At 33.5% G+C, this 16,104-nt stretch overlaps 1 protein-coding gene across 1 annotated transcript in view; it reads right to left on the bottom strand.

The window, feature by feature from the left end:
• sv2ca (synaptic vesicle glycoprotein 2Ca) overlaps nt 1-6,999 on the bottom strand; it is an 80,075-nt gene extending 73,076 nt beyond the window's left edge. The window contains exon 1 of the mRNA XM_056457018.1: nt 6,900-6,999. The gene's annotated coding sequence lies outside the window, so the exon portion shown is untranslated. The remainder of the gene's footprint in view (nt 1-6,899) is intronic.
• Between the last annotated feature and the right edge of the window lie 9,105 nt (nt 7,000-16,104).

Below are 16,104 nucleotides of genomic sequence, written 5' to 3'. Positions count from 1 at the left end.
CATATTGATGACAGTTCCAGATACAGTATTTCCAATAGTGAATGTAACCAGTGCTTAACTGAGAGATCATGAGGGGGTTTCCACCTCTGTGTCAACATTTTCTTTGTATCAGTTAAAAAAATTACGGACCTTTGCATATACGGGAAATTGAGAGTTATCATTCAATAATAACAATATAGGATCTTTGGGGAAACAGATTTTTGTAACTTTAAATAAAATGTCCAAGACTTCTAGAGAAAGTCTTATTTATTTTAATTCGACTAGAATAAAAGCAGTTTTTAATTTTTTAAAAACCTTTTTAAGGTCAATATTATCACCCCCCCTTATCTATTTTTTTAGATTGTCTACAGAACAATCCATCATTATACAATGTTTTGTCTATTTAACCTAATTAGTTAAGCTCAAGTTAGTTAAGTTTAAACTGCACTTTAAGCTGAATATTAGTATCTTGAAAACTATCTAGTAAACATTATGTACTGTCATCATGCCAGAGATAAAAGAATTTCTGACTTCAACTCTATATGCATAATTCTAAAATTTATGTCAATGGGTTTACTGACTTTTTAAGGTAAAATTAACTTGTTGCTTTTAGGGCAATGGGTTTACTCGGTTTTTTAAAGTAAAGTAAAGTTTTTACAGTGTATGCACACAACAAAGGAAAAATTCCTAATTGAAAAGCTGCATTCTCAGTGCTCTACTGGTCTAGGAACAGCTTAACCTCAGAGCGGTTTAAGTACAATCAGTCGCAAGTGGACGGAAAGTAGGCCTTGCACTCTTGATAGCCTCTGTCGAAATGATATATGGTGTTTCTGTTCCCTCCGCGTTCTCCAGTGCATTGGGAGTCAGCAGGTCGACTTCTATATGCAAGAACATTATAGCATATTTGGCAAGCTGGCATGAATAACAATGATTTTATAAGATGGATTTTTTAAAATCGCATGTTCATCTGTTAAGATAAGATGGACGCAAGCGGGGGGAAAAATAACATGACATTTCAGCTCAAGAACAAAACTGTTTTCAATATTTTACATTAAGTGATGCTTCTGTTTTAAAGTATGGTTATAAACAGTGATCACACTTTATATTAATGTACAATTAGTGCTAATAACAAACCATTAACTAATATTATAAGCTCAATAATCTATTAATTAGCTGCTTTATTAATAGCTCTATGGTTTAGGTATAGGATTAGGGATGTAGAAAAAAATCATACTTTATAAGTACTAATAAACAGAAAATATCTTAATAATAGGCAGGTAATAAGCCTGTAGTTAATAGTGTGAATATTGTTACTTAAACTAAAGTGTCACCTAAATATATATTATATATATATATATATATATATATATATATATATATATATATATATATATATGAGCAATTTCACATGAGTAGCAGTGTGATATGGCTGTATATCAGCACTGGTAGGAGGTAAAGTCTAGATCGGATACGTGGCCAGTCGGAAGTGTGATATGCACATTAATAAATCTGATTTTTTTTTGTGGCACTGTATAACAATAATAATAATATTTTTACAGTACTGTGACGGTTGGGTTTAGGGTTGTGGTGGGAGTAGGCGTTAAAAAATACAATTTATTGGGTAATTTAATAGATAACATAAATAATACTTGATACAACTACTGTTTTTACGTTACTGTGATGATTGGGTTTAGGGTAGGGGTGGGGGTAGATGTTAATAAAATACAATAAATGGGAAATTTAATAAATAATAGAAATAATTCTCATTAACTTCTGGCCACAAACGTATCCGATCTAGCAACAACCCTGGTAGGAGGCATGCGATGCCTTATTGTCCCACCAGTGACGTTATTCAGCCATATCACACTGGTACAAGTGTGATATTGCATTTATACAACAGTTGGACGGCATAATCATGTGTATAAAAACATGGAGAGTCTAAAGATCCTTTTGTAAGAGGAACTACTTTCTTCTGCCATTCCTTCACTTCATTTGCAGCTGATGTCAGAACAGCAGAAACCATTGCTACTTCACCAACGTCACTTTAGAGCTAGTATTTGAATGATTCTCCAACGTAATGTCTAAAATCATGACAAAACAGGTGATTTTAAGGCCGAACGGCATGAAATGCCATCAGTTTAGAGACATTTTCCAGTATTTCTCTGTTGCAATCAGGATGGTACAATAATTTACCTAGAAAAAGCCAAAGCAGCGCAATCACTAACAGATTATTGTTGTGTTTGTGATAAGGAAAAATGCTAAACACATGCAGGCATTTCTTCTTTCTTTCTTTTTACTGAACTATTTTGCAATATCTAATATAATAATATCTATATAGATCAATGATGCCGATGCACTGTATCTCTGAAATGATAAATATTTAAAATTGGCTCTATCCTTATAAATAAACTGTACAGTTGCAATCTAAACATCTACATTCTCGCCTAAAAAGTCTCGAAAGTACATTATGTTGTCCAACAGCAGCAATTTTTGTCAAACTGTAGTCCGTTCATTGATCTGCTGTCATTCTATGTGGGCGGAGGAATACACAAGGGTGAGGACGCTATACAAGTAGGCATGGGACGGAATACTGTGATACCATGAAACCGTGATATTTATATCCAAGGTTATCATACCGTCAGAATCTTGTGCTGTTATTACGGGAATATCGCCAATCAGATTCGAGAACTGGACAGAACTGTTATCTGTTATCTAACTGATATCATCTTTTCTTTTTTTTCAATTTAATTTGAGCACAGTTCTTGCAGGAGTGCATGGTTAATGTACAGTATATGGATGCAACCAACACAAAAAATGCTAGAATACCAAATTAGCATACCAAAACATATACAATATCAAAAAGTTTTCTGTGTTTTTTTTTTTTTTTTGTAGCAGTTTTGACTTTGAAATGCATAAACGGAAATGCAGACAAGAGGAAAGTCAAGCGCTGTGAATAAGCCAGGTTCAATCTCCTAATGGTTTGGAGAGGATATAATCACATTAAAAAAAAGACCCCTTCAAGAAGGACACTCACTAGGGCATCTTGTGCTGAAAGATTGCTTCAGGAACTGATGATATTATGGAGCAAGAGAAAAAACTAAATGCATTGGGGGAGTGTGACTAAGCTGTCTGGAAACAAATCAAAATAATAATACCAGCGTTTTCTGATTTACTTTTAGACTTAGAAATTAACTGTTTGGCAATAAATGTTTAAATTTATGATTACATTTTAGTTCTATTTTTTGCTTATTTATTTAATGATCATATTAACATGACTAATGCCATTAATTTATTCATTAATTGCTAACAAATATATTAATAATACATATATTATAGGGAATATGCCACAAATTTTCCATATTTTAAGCTGTGAAAATGAATGATTTTTTTCTGTGTGGCATAAATGAATGAATAAATTCCTATAAAATTGATTGCTATTTTCTGAGAGTTTATTAATTTTAAGATTACTTTTTTTTTCATTTGCTACGTTTCTAAATTATATTGAAGTACATGGAAAAAATATAACAGCTGCTAAGAACATGTATATATCTCATTACATCAAATATGAATATACTAACAATAAACACTGTCAGAACAAGATGTTCTGTCTGAGCGATGAGGCTGAAAATCAGTTTGACAGTCTCAATTCATCTGAATGCCACATTTGGAATGATAAAAAATATCTGAATGACTGTATATAATTGTAACTGACAGTGTTGATAATGTTTACACATTCAGATACTGTATAGGCAGATTCCTCTGAACATGTGTAACAGAATAATCCAATATAATTCTGTAGTCTGTACCAAAATGTTCATCTTGAGAGTGCATTTCCAACATCTCCAAAATCAATGATACATCAGGGTTTCATAATATATATATATATATGAAGTATTGCCATGCATGCTAAAGAGGAAAAAAAAAGTAGGCTTGGATTGCATGAGGCTTGTCGCTCTCGATCACGACATGGCCGGCTGCTTCATTCTGCAGGTAATTCAATAAAGCCTTTCCTCAATCGGAAACAGAGCCTTCCCACCAGCATGAATGCTGTTACAGGAACACAATTGTGTCTGAACATCAGACATGTTTCCCAATCATGCAAACTAAATGCAAGAGAAACAAAAAAGCTCCATCGTCCCATGAGATGTCAATCTTAAAAAACAAATTAAACTGCATATTTACACAATACTAAGTAGCCTAGTACTAAATGTAAATGAATTGATCAGTGCTTAAAATACTGTCTAATGAGGCAGAGTGGAGAAGATGAAATTTCTGCAAGCAAAGATAAAAGCCTGGTTAATGCAGCATCACAGTCCTCAAGGATATACAAACTCAGAGCTGCACTGTAGCTGAATGAGATTAAAGTGACTGAAATTAAAAGCTTCAATTTATGGGAAAACACTGGCAACAACTGATTGAATTCATTTTCTTTTGCTTTTTTTTTTTTGCAGTGTAGTGGCAATCAAACCATTTTTCAGAATTAAGATTTTCAAGACTTATGTGGATATAATGTCAAATACATACAGTTGAAATCAGAATTATTAGCCAACCTGAATTATTAGCCCCCCTGCTTAGTTTTTTCCCCAATTCCTGTTTAATGGAGAGATTTTTTTTCAGCACATTCTAAACATAATCATTTTAATAACTCATTTCTAATAACTGACTTCTTTTATTTTTGCCATGATGACATTAAATAATATTTGACTAGATATTTTTCAAGACACTTCTATACAGCTTAAAGTGACATTTAAAGGCTTAACTAGGTTAATTAGGTTAACTAGGCAGGATAGGGTTATTAGGCAAGTTATTGTATAATGATGGTTTGTTCTGTAGACTATGGGAAAAAATAGCTTAAAGGGGCTAATAATTTTGACCTTAAAAATGTTTTTTACAAAATTAAAAAACTGCTTTTATTCTAGCCAAAATAAAACAAATAAGACTTTCTCCAGAAGAAAAAATATTATCAGACATACTGTGAAAATGTCCTTGCTCTGTTAAACATCATTTGGGAAAAATTAAAATAATTCAGAGGGGGGTAATAATTCTTTTTTTTTAAACACATTTATTGTTTCAGAAAAATGTGATACATACATACTGTATTAGTAATCAAATACCAATCACGGAAAACCCACCCCATCCCGACAGAGCCATTAAAAAAAAATGTGTTCACATGCAAGGAATATAATACATAACCAAATAAATAGAAAATAAAAAAATTTACTAAAATAAGATTAAATAATAATTTTAAAAAAATTATTCTGACTTCAACTGTACATGCGAACATACATTAGGGAACTACTAGTCGAAGAAGCTATATAAAAAAGTAGAATGAGCTTAAAATTTTAATAATTACAATGACATAATTATTTAATGATAAATGAAGCTGAATGTGTTTCCACCACGTTGCTGGGTTGCAGCTAGAAGGACATCTGCTGTGTAAAACATATGCCAGAGTAGTTGATGGTTCCACTATGGCGACCCCTGATAAATCAGGGACTAAGCTGAAGGAAAATGAATGAATGAATGAATGAATGAATGAATGAATGAATGAATGAATGAATGAATGAATGAATGAATGAATGTATGATTCAGGAGGCAAAAACAGTAAAAAAAAAAAGGAAAATGGGAGATTTGTTGTAAAGCACGAAGGTGTTGTTATTGTGAAGTTTCTTAGACAACATGTCTCATAATTCACATACAAACATATATTTTTTAAATAAATATTTAGGCCCACTTTGTGTTATTCAAAATACAATCTAACAATATAAGTAATAATAAAGGTGCTTGAATTGGGGCAGCAGGGCGTGTACTAAATGATTAGTATGGTCCCTGCTGGACCAGGAGGTCTATCTGTGTGGAGTTTGCATGTTCTCCCCATGTCTGTGTGGGTTTCCTCTGGGTGCTTCAGTTTCCCTCACAGCAGTAGCCTATAAGTAAATTCAGTAAATTGAATTGGAAGTGCTGGAAGGGTATCTGCTGTTTAAAGTATATGCCAGAGAAATTGATGGTTCATTCCGCTGTGACGATAAATCAGGGAGTGTGTGTGAGTGAGCAAATGAGTACTAAGAGAATGAGTGAAAGAGGTTTGTATATGGAGGTGCAAAATGTACCCCAAATAGAATTAGCCTACCTAGAATTAGATTAGAGTGAGGGTGGCGCAGTGGTTAGCACTGTCGCCTCACAGCAAGAAGGTCGCTGGTTCAGGTCTCGGCTGGGTCAAGTGTCGAGACTAAGCCGAAGGAAAATGAATTAATTAAAAGGAAGCCATAATAATATGTAGCATTAACATTGCCCCAAATATAAAGCTTGTTGATTGCAGTAAACGCTTACATTTCATGATCTGTGAAGATTTAAAAACTGAGCCCGCCATGGCTCGTTTTTTAAGTCTTCTCGAGATGTTACACTAATTATGTTACCTCATGGGTGTCATATACCCAAGAATAAGCACTAAGAATGTGAGCTTTAAAAAAGTAATTTAGTGTCTGTGTGTGTCTCTGCAGTGCCCGTGTTGCCCGCGGCGGGACATGCGGGCGCTCTGCTCTCTTCCAGCCACCGATCAGTCGCTTTCGCTCATGTCAAAACTGACTCCAGAACAGCGCTCAGTCTCTCACTCTCATCACCGGACACCCTCCGGTAATCAGTAATTCACTGAACGTAATTTATTATAAACTAATGCGTAAGAATTAGCCTGATCAATCTAAATCACTATTAGTTTGACGCTAGAATCTTGAAAATCTACAAGTCTGGAAGAAAATAACTTTTGCTTCTTGGAAAACTGAGCTGTCCGTCAGCAACATGCTGATTTGTGCATCCTTATCTTTTATCCTCTGACAAACTAATATTAGAATTTGTTTTATTTCCTACAGTACAGGCTAATGCAGCAAAATTACGAGGCGAAAGTCCGATAGCTTTTAACTCACCCTTTACGGAGCTGAGAAGATGAGATGTCGATGCTGGTTCTCCATTATGAGCCGGCCGACGAAGCTAATCAATAATCATTTGTGTGTGTCCTGTTAAAACCGCAGTAACCAAAGCAAAAGCTGACAGTGTTTCAGCGCTGCTGCTGCTCTGTATCTGCAGTACTTCGAGAGAGAGAGAGAGAGAGAGAGAGAGAGAGAGAGAGAGAGAGAGAGAGAGAGTTGTAGTAATAATGCTTTGGCTTTGCGCAGAGACCTGACGGAGACACCGCGTCGTGACGTAAAGAAACCCCCTCCAAGACTCCGTGCTGCTGGATTTATGACGTGCATGTCCTACTGAAAGTCAAAATCGGGATCTCTTTGCCAGATTTGAGAAACCGGCGTGATTTAAAGGTGCATCAGCGTTTTTGCTAAAGTTTTAATGGGGATATATTAAAAGTGTAATTAAAACAAATAGTCTGAGGGGACAAAAGAAAGGTTCTTCACTCCAAAAACAAGTTTCTTCTAATAACATGGAGAAATAGATGCTATTGCGAAAATCCCATCTCATCTGGAACCTTTTTGATAAACTTTTTAGTTTTGATCAGCTTTTTAGAGACTTGCCCAGACTCAAAAAAATAAAGGTTATGTAGGGGAGAGCGGTGTAAGTTGTCACACTGTTTATAACTCCAGCACTACAGGTGCTATCTTAAAAATCACATTTTGTTTGACTCCTCTTCTATAGTCAACCTCCTGTTCACATGTTCAAGATTGCTCTGAGATTAGCATGCACTTTTCTTTTCTTTTGGCAAATCACTTTAAATTTTATTTAGTACTACATTGTTAGGTATTGATGTGAAAAAAAATATTATTTTGCACAAAATAGATGAGACAGTGACATGTCTTTTGATATGTTTGCTGACATACTGGGCTAACCCTGACATTTAGCCAACTTTAGCACAAATTGTCACCTTAGAATTATACGGTTCTATCTGACATTTTTGTCAAAATTGAGTTATTGACATATTCTTATTAAATGACAACTTATTAAATGACTTTCCCTCCTAATCTTAACTGCCTCTCTGGCTATACCACTAACTGTACTCTCTCAAAAAAAAAAAAAAATACTTACATTACTTATGCTTTGCTTCTTAGACTTTACACACCTGAAACTTGTCTGTAGCACTTATTCACTGCTGCTCTTATAGTTGTGTAAATTGCTTCCTTGTCCTCATTTGTAAGTCGCTTTGGATAAAAGTGTCTGCTAAATGACTAAATGTAAATGTATTTACATTATGGGATGTTTTTCATAAATTGTTTACATTTTAAGGCTTTATTTAAAAAACAAATGTTACACACATATTGTTTGCTATGAAATGCCAAATCTTTGAAGCTCGATATCTCAAAATCATTCAGAACGCAGATAAAACCTTATAATTCCAAGGTGACGAAATGTCAGTTTGGGGCAAGTTGTTTCATTGACTTTGGAGCAAGTTGTCACATTTGACTTAAGAAAGGCAGGAATTAAGGAAGAAAGGTATTCCTGGGATTGTAGCAATTGCCTTTCCTCTGGCTTCAACCTCATTGAACATTCAGGCTGACTTCAGGGTGGCTGGGATTCAACCTTACAACAGAAATGTATTTCCAGAAACCATCCTACATCCTTGCACAATCCTACGTCACAGATCACTCAATGCAGAACTCTACCCTGCCAGGCCCAAGCACCAACTCTGCTTCTTAATCAGACACAAGGCATCAATGTGTCCGGAGGTTAAATGGATGTTAAGTTATGCAAGTTATCCGCAGAATTCCATTTGCCAGAGAACATTTCAGTTTAAAATTCAAAGTAAAGTATTGTCTTGCCAATATGTTTTGATTTAAATGTGTATTGATTGAAATATTTTTTCAAATCTTGCATGATTGTTAATTTATTTTATTTTTTTATTCAACATTTAAAATCAATAATCACAATTAAGCAGTTGTGTTCTTATTTTTAGATAATCTAGTGTGACAACGTGCTGATTGTCACAAGTGCACATTCTCCATTCAGCAGTCTACAGCTCCATAATGAGATAAGATTTGAAAATGTCATGAACACAAATATGTGCCTGAGACTTACTTCTTTCATTTGATGTGTCATTTATTACATTATGGTGTATGGTGTTCAGTAAAAGCTAGAAAGTATGAAAAGTGTGACAACTTACCCCACCTCTCCACTATTCACAAAGATGGTTCTGTGAAAACATTTTGCATATATGAATAGTTCAGATGCAAAAACCTCTAAGTGCCGTCTGAAATTTTCTCCTTAATCGGACATTTTTCTCAAGCTCCTGTGTGTATGTTCAGTAAATCCACTTTTATGGCAAATAACATGTTCTTTGCATAGCCTTTAAAGTGAAATAACTGAACACCAAAGGATCCTAAGAAAAATGCAAATTTTAGAAGAAAATTTAAGATGGCACTCAGAGGTTTTGCATCTAAACTCTTCATATAATCTTCAATGGAATCATATAGAAACTCTTTTTGGTTCTTCTTGGCCCCTTTATTTTTAATACTGTATGCATATTCTTATAAATAAAGGCTCTTTAGTGGCATCAATTGATCCACGAAAAACCACAAACACACAACAATTTTATATTAAAATATTTGAGATTCTATATGGCTCATGACAACGTAAATCAATCTGGCAACATGGGATGAATGAATCAATTAGTCAAATTAAACCATTGCTATGCTGTGAGTTTCAAACTTCTCATTAAGAACCAGAGCCTTTCAAAAAGAAGACTATGTGAAGTATCCTGTGTGCTGTATACTTTAATGACTTTTCTGACACACGTTTGAGTGCATTCACAGCATGATACCTATGTCCTCTGCTTTCTTTTGTTGTGTGACCTTATGCTTCTGTTTCTCATTTATGACTGAGTCAAAGAGGATGATTCACCCGTTTATAGCATGAATGATTGAAAGCCAAGGAGCACTTAACTTAATGAGCCACTCTGCAATATGAAGGTCCTGCATTTAATCACTGTGGCCTCAGCTGTGACTATCAGTGGCTTTTTGGCTTGTTAAATCTTTAAAAGTAACAAAAATAGAAATATACAAATATTTTGAGACAATCACATATACTTTGATGTCATTTAAACACAGCATGTGATTATTGAATAGACTTTTTCTATGCATGTGATGAGTCAGCATATACAATACAGTAACTAATAATCTCAAAGACTGTATATGCTTTTAGAAGACATTATGCTAATATTTCTATTAGATTTTTTAAACTACAATAGCAAAATCAATTAAATTATCAATTATGTCTTACTACATTCTTAAGAATATATGAAGGAGCTCAAACACAGGAAGACTCATCATGACAATAATAATTAATGAAGCTATTGGTTATGTAATAACATCAGTGCTCATTAGACTTGGCTTTTCCATCTCACAAATTGAACCGTAACCATCTTAGCTAAAACCTAAAATAGATCAGCTTGCAAAGACATCTAGAGTCCTAGGCGTCCTCTTATGGCTAATGAATACAAATGACAGAAGATCTCCATGCTTTTTGTGAATCCACTTTGTCAATCGTATGCTTTGCTTCATGTGTAAGAAAACACCCTGGCATTGAAAACAGGAATGAAGAAGTTTGACATAAATCCGACAAGCTGCCTGTCTTAGTTTCAGGCAATGATAAATACCTCGAAGGCATTTTACATTTTCCGCTGCTGCGGTGCTTCAGAGAAGAACAGCTTTATGACAGCTGTTGCTGCTATGAAGGATTCCCTGCATAATAATGGGGGAGCTCTGCATATGCGTTCATATTTCAAATATACAAATTTGTATAACTCATATAACATGAACAATGTAAATTACATGCATTGTTTTGCATTTAAGTGTGTGCTATTAGGACACTATATTGATTGCTAATGGTGATTTTTTTTGGTCATAAATATTTCTAGAGGCAATAAACGAGTGTATTTGCATTTTCATTAAGAATAACAGTCAGAAGGGCAGCACAGGGGAAACACAACTCATTTTTATTAAAAGTGCTACAACCCCGAATAAGAAAAAGTTCAGACAGTATGGAAATTGCAAATAAAAAAGAAAGTAGTGATTTTCAAATTTACATTGATTGTATTTCATTGCAGACACTATGAACTATTTCATGCTTTGTCTGGTCACCTTCATTTAATTTGTAAATATACACCCTTTCCTGTCATTTAGACCTGCAAAACATTCCAAAATAAGTTGGGACAAGAGCAACTTAAGGCTAGTAATCAGGTAAATTGGTTAAACAATGTCATCTGATCTGACATATTATGTGACTTATACCCACATATTCATGTATTCGCATACATAACAGTTTAATATAATTTCACAGTAATGCCTATAAAGTTGTTATTATTATAATAACATACACTGTTAAAAATCCCAGAATTTCACAACAAGTTACTGTAATTTTTCCACAGTAAATTAGTATCACTGACATCATAAACATTAGTATCACTGTAAACTTACACAGTAATACATCATATTGTATTGTACGTTTATTGTAAAATAAAAGAATTTTTTCTTTCTTATATATTTAAAAATATTTACAATTTGTTTACCAACATCTTCAAAAATAACTTGAAAGAAAATGAACCAGTTTTGAAACGACATGAATGTTATAGTAAATTTTCTTTTATGGGTCCACTCTTAGCCAAAATGTAATAAACTGGAGCAAAAGTCAATTATAAGTAAAACCAAAAACTGTTAAACAAGCCTAAAATTATTTCAAAGTCAGAAGAAATGTCAGAATCATAAGGCAAGGAAAGCCTGCTTTAGAAGGATTCATGAGTATTTGGCCATCATCATCTGGAAGCTACATGTCAAAAAAATGCTGAAATTGTCAAAAAAATGCACCATCTTTACAAATAAACCACAGATTTGAATTTTAAACAAATACATTCTTGCATGAAAAATTGTTAGAACTTACTTTCATGACAAATTACTATCTACTGTAACCATTATACTCTATATTACATTATAATATATATAGATTATATATAGATTATATAAAATTACCTCACAGTATACTGTGAATTTACATACAGTGAAAATAATGCGAATTTAAAGTAATTTTTTTACAGCGTAACACTTTACAATAAGGTTCCACTAAAAATAATGTATTTATTAACATGACGACTAATGAACAATACAATACATTTATTACATTATTTATTAATTTTTTGTTAACATTAGTTAACAAAAATAAAATAAAGTTAAAGAAAATAAAGTTGTACATGTACTGTGGATTTTAATCATGCAACATAAACATTGAGCTATGATTAATAAAGGATTGTTCATTCTTAGTGCATGTTAAATACATGAACTAGCATTAACTAATAAAACCTTATTGTAAAGTGTGTTTGCTGGTTCGAGCCTCGGCTGGGTCAGCTGGGTTGCAGCTGGAAGGGCATCCGCTGCGTAAAACATATGCTGGATAAGTTGGCGGTTCATTCCGCTGTGGCGACCCCGAATTAATAAAGGGACTAAGCAGAAAAGAAAATGAATGAATGTATGAATGTTAAGTGTGAACTATATTTTTCAATATAAATGTTTGTATATTAAATCTTAATTCTTTTAAATCAAAGTCTTAGATTTAAAAAATAACTGTGCCAGTTCTCATCTTATGCCAGGGCGTCTACTTTAATTGTTTATCCTCAAAATGGAAACTGTGACTTCATTCATTCATTCATTTTCATTTCACCTTAGTCCCTTTATTAATCAGGGGTCGCTTATCAGCATATGTTTTACGTAGCAAATGCCCTTTCAGCCACAACCCAACACTATGAAACACCCATACACTCTTGCATTCACACACATACACTAAGGCCAATTTAATTAATCCAATTCACCTATATAGTGCATGTCTTTGGACTGTGGGGGAAACCGGAGCACCCAGAGGAAACCCACGCAAACACATGGAGAACATGCAAACTCCACACATAAAATGCCAACTGAGCCAGCCAGGGCTCGAACCAGCAACCTTCTTGCTGTGAGGCGAAGTGCTACCCACTTTGCCACCATGCTGCCCAAAACTGTGACTTTTCCACAAATGCCTTGATTACAAATAGACATAAAGGTGTTCATATTTAACAAAATGCAATGCCATAAATCGCAAAATTAGAGAACTGTTATTATTGACTAAACCTCAGAAATGTTAATATTCAGATGGATTGTCAAAATTAAAAATAGTGTACCATTCATCATTAAAAGTGCACAGAGGAGATTCTGTCCAATTTATGATCACGAGAAAAATAAAAAATCATCCTAATCTATCAAGATAAACTGAAACTTGCAAAGATTGATGGCCTTACTATAGCAATTAAATACTGTAAATAGTTTTTCAAACCATAGAATAATGTACTTGAGCTACAACAACTATTGAAATATTAACAAATGATCCAATACTGCATATATTGTTCTATAATACACCAGTTTACTGTAGTAAAAGCTAAATTTTTACTATTTATTACAGTTTATTCATTGACTAATATTACGTAGGCTGTAGCATTCATTAATTAATCGTTAGTAATTAAATATCCATTAATTAAAGCTTTGTAAATGCTACAAAACAAACAGCACAACACAATTAAATATATGATTGAAAAATGCTATTTGCTATAAATTACTATAGTATTTCTTCATGTGGGTAGATGTGAAATATAAGGATTCCATCCGTTTAAGTGTCTGTAACAAGGAAAATGTGTCAAAAAATAAAGAGGAAACTGCCACTGCTCATTAATATCACCTATAAGTTTGATTCATTTCATGCTCATTCATGCAAGGAATATAATCTGTCCATCAAGAGCACACTCTGCAGAGAAAAAATAATAGGTTTCTTTTTTACAACACAATTACATCCTGAGAACCAATAGAAACTTTTTTTTACTTCCCGATTAACCTTCTAACTCAACTCCTTTTATTATTTTTTGCCCTCTGTCTACAGTTCCTGGATCCTGAAGCCTGCAAATACCTCAACAGAAACACCACAGGGAGAAAGTTCATTTAATGGCTTGAGACTATTGTCCTGGAACAAATTGAACCAGGTTGTGAGTAAAGAATGTGGGCTGACTTTCAAGTGAGGGCAAACGCAAACATGCTTGTGCGTTTTTTAAGAGATCTGGTGTTTGAAATCACGTCGAGCTTGACGTTTTTATCAAAATGCTGCAACAGCAATTATTTTTCAATTCTATTGTTTTCACTATATTTGACAGTCTAGTTCTAAATCTGAGACCTGAATAATCAGTTTTGTAAATTAAATTTTAGTTGATTTAGTCCTTAAGGCAAAATGCTGCATGAATAGAGTAAAAAAAAATCATCAGTCGTCATTAATTTAATGATTAATTACATAAAGAATTACAAAGGTGTTTGTAATGTAAGTTTTATAAAATGTTGTTTAAATATGCGAATGATGCATTTTTTAACATGTGTAAAATTGAATATATTTCTAACAAAAAACAAAACAAAACTGAACATTGAATGAAGTCAGGTTCAAAATTCTCCTTCTTATTGTTATCGTTATTATTGTTTTGACATATTGTCAGAGGTTTTTACGATGGGACATTTGGGGTCTCTTATCACTTACAGCGCCGAAAATAAGACATCATAATTTTTCTCTGTTGCGGTTGACTTGAAGGTTTCACCAGATGTTATTAACAACCAAAGAAATCCATATATGCAAAGAAAATAAATCTAATTAGTTTACAGATTAAGTTATGCAATATTGCAGGTAAAAGTGTTGAACACGTGACGAAAACAAGATGTAGAAAGGCAGTGAAAGCCCAGACAGCAGCTGAAATCTCTCAGTAGTTATTCAGCAACCCTCTGCCCTTCGTCCTTGTTAATTAATATCAGCTGCTTCAGTCCAACATCTACATTACCAGGATGATAAAGATGAAACCATGGTGGACATTTTAGCAAGACAACTCTCAAATGCTTTCAGAGAAAGAAAATCAAGCTATAGAATGGCCCAGCCAATCATCTGACTTGAATCCAATAAAAAAATACAAATTATTTGACAGACACGACTCACAGAACCATCAATATTTTTACACTCTGTTGGAGTGTGTAAAAAACTGTGTGAAATTAAATAATGCATGTGACTTCATTCTCCATATGAGAGGTGTCTTTAAGCTGCGATCACCAAAAAAGCCTTTTATATAAAGTATTAAACCTTTCAGTTCAGTTCTTTCTCCTTGTGTCATTTGATTGTTATTACACAGAACAAATTTTTCAGATTTTTTTTGTTTTCGTTTTATTTCTATGTTTGTACTGTTTGGGTTTTTACCAAAATCTGGTTCAGTTCCACGTCAACAGCTCCTTTAGAAATATTATTCCCAGTAAAAAACATGACATGTTCAATATTTATTTTTCCAGTTGTAAGTATGTTTTTTTTTGTGATCTGGCAAATTATGTATGATGTCTTCAAAATATATTATTAAAACTGATATGTTTGGTATTGTGTAAATGTCACTGAAGAGGAGATTTATGATTTGTTCATGTTGCGAAAACCCAATTAACATGTGTTGTAAATGGAATCTACAACTTGATAAAGTACAACACAACACAAGCTTTTTTTATTTTTCATTTAAACTGAAAAGAGTTTTAAAAATAATAATAATTTAAATCTCAAAACTTCCTGCAGTGTCAAATATAAGAACTGAGAGGTTGTTTCAGGACAAAGGCAGTATTCTTTAAGTTATCAGTATTGATACTCATTAATAGGCCTATCTTTTTAGTCTTATGTACTGTACATTATGTCTAAATGTAGCCTACCTTCTAAAATCAAAACAAGCCTTGAAGTTATTGTACTTTTCCTTAGAGCAAGTATGCACTCAGAAAACTATTTGATGGCTGAATTATGAAGCACTCAAATACAAAAAAAAAAAAAAAAAAAACAACCTGCAGGGTTTATATATAGGATGAAACACAGCAATGCTTTTATTCATGAAGCTCAGTGTGTGTGAAGTCTGATTCATTCATTCAATTCACTGCTGCTCTTTCATTCAGGCACAGCTATATATTTCACTTACCTTTATAATTCCTGATGCTTTCACACACAAGCAATCTGTCTGGCCCCAGGATTTCTTTCCTTCTTTGATTTTCATCTCTGATTTCCTTTAATAGTTTTTTTAGTAGTTGTCATTTATTAGATATGTCCAAAGATATTTGATGCACAATCAAA

The sequence above is a fragment of the Danio aesculapii genome, chromosome 5, assembly GCF_903798145.1.
Source record: "Danio aesculapii chromosome 5, fDanAes4.1, whole genome shotgun sequence".
Lineage (NCBI taxonomy): Eukaryota > Metazoa > Chordata > Actinopteri > Cypriniformes > Danionidae > Danio > Danio aesculapii.
Note: the sequence above shows the minus strand (reverse complement) of the source record. Positions and strands in the feature narration are given on the sequence as shown.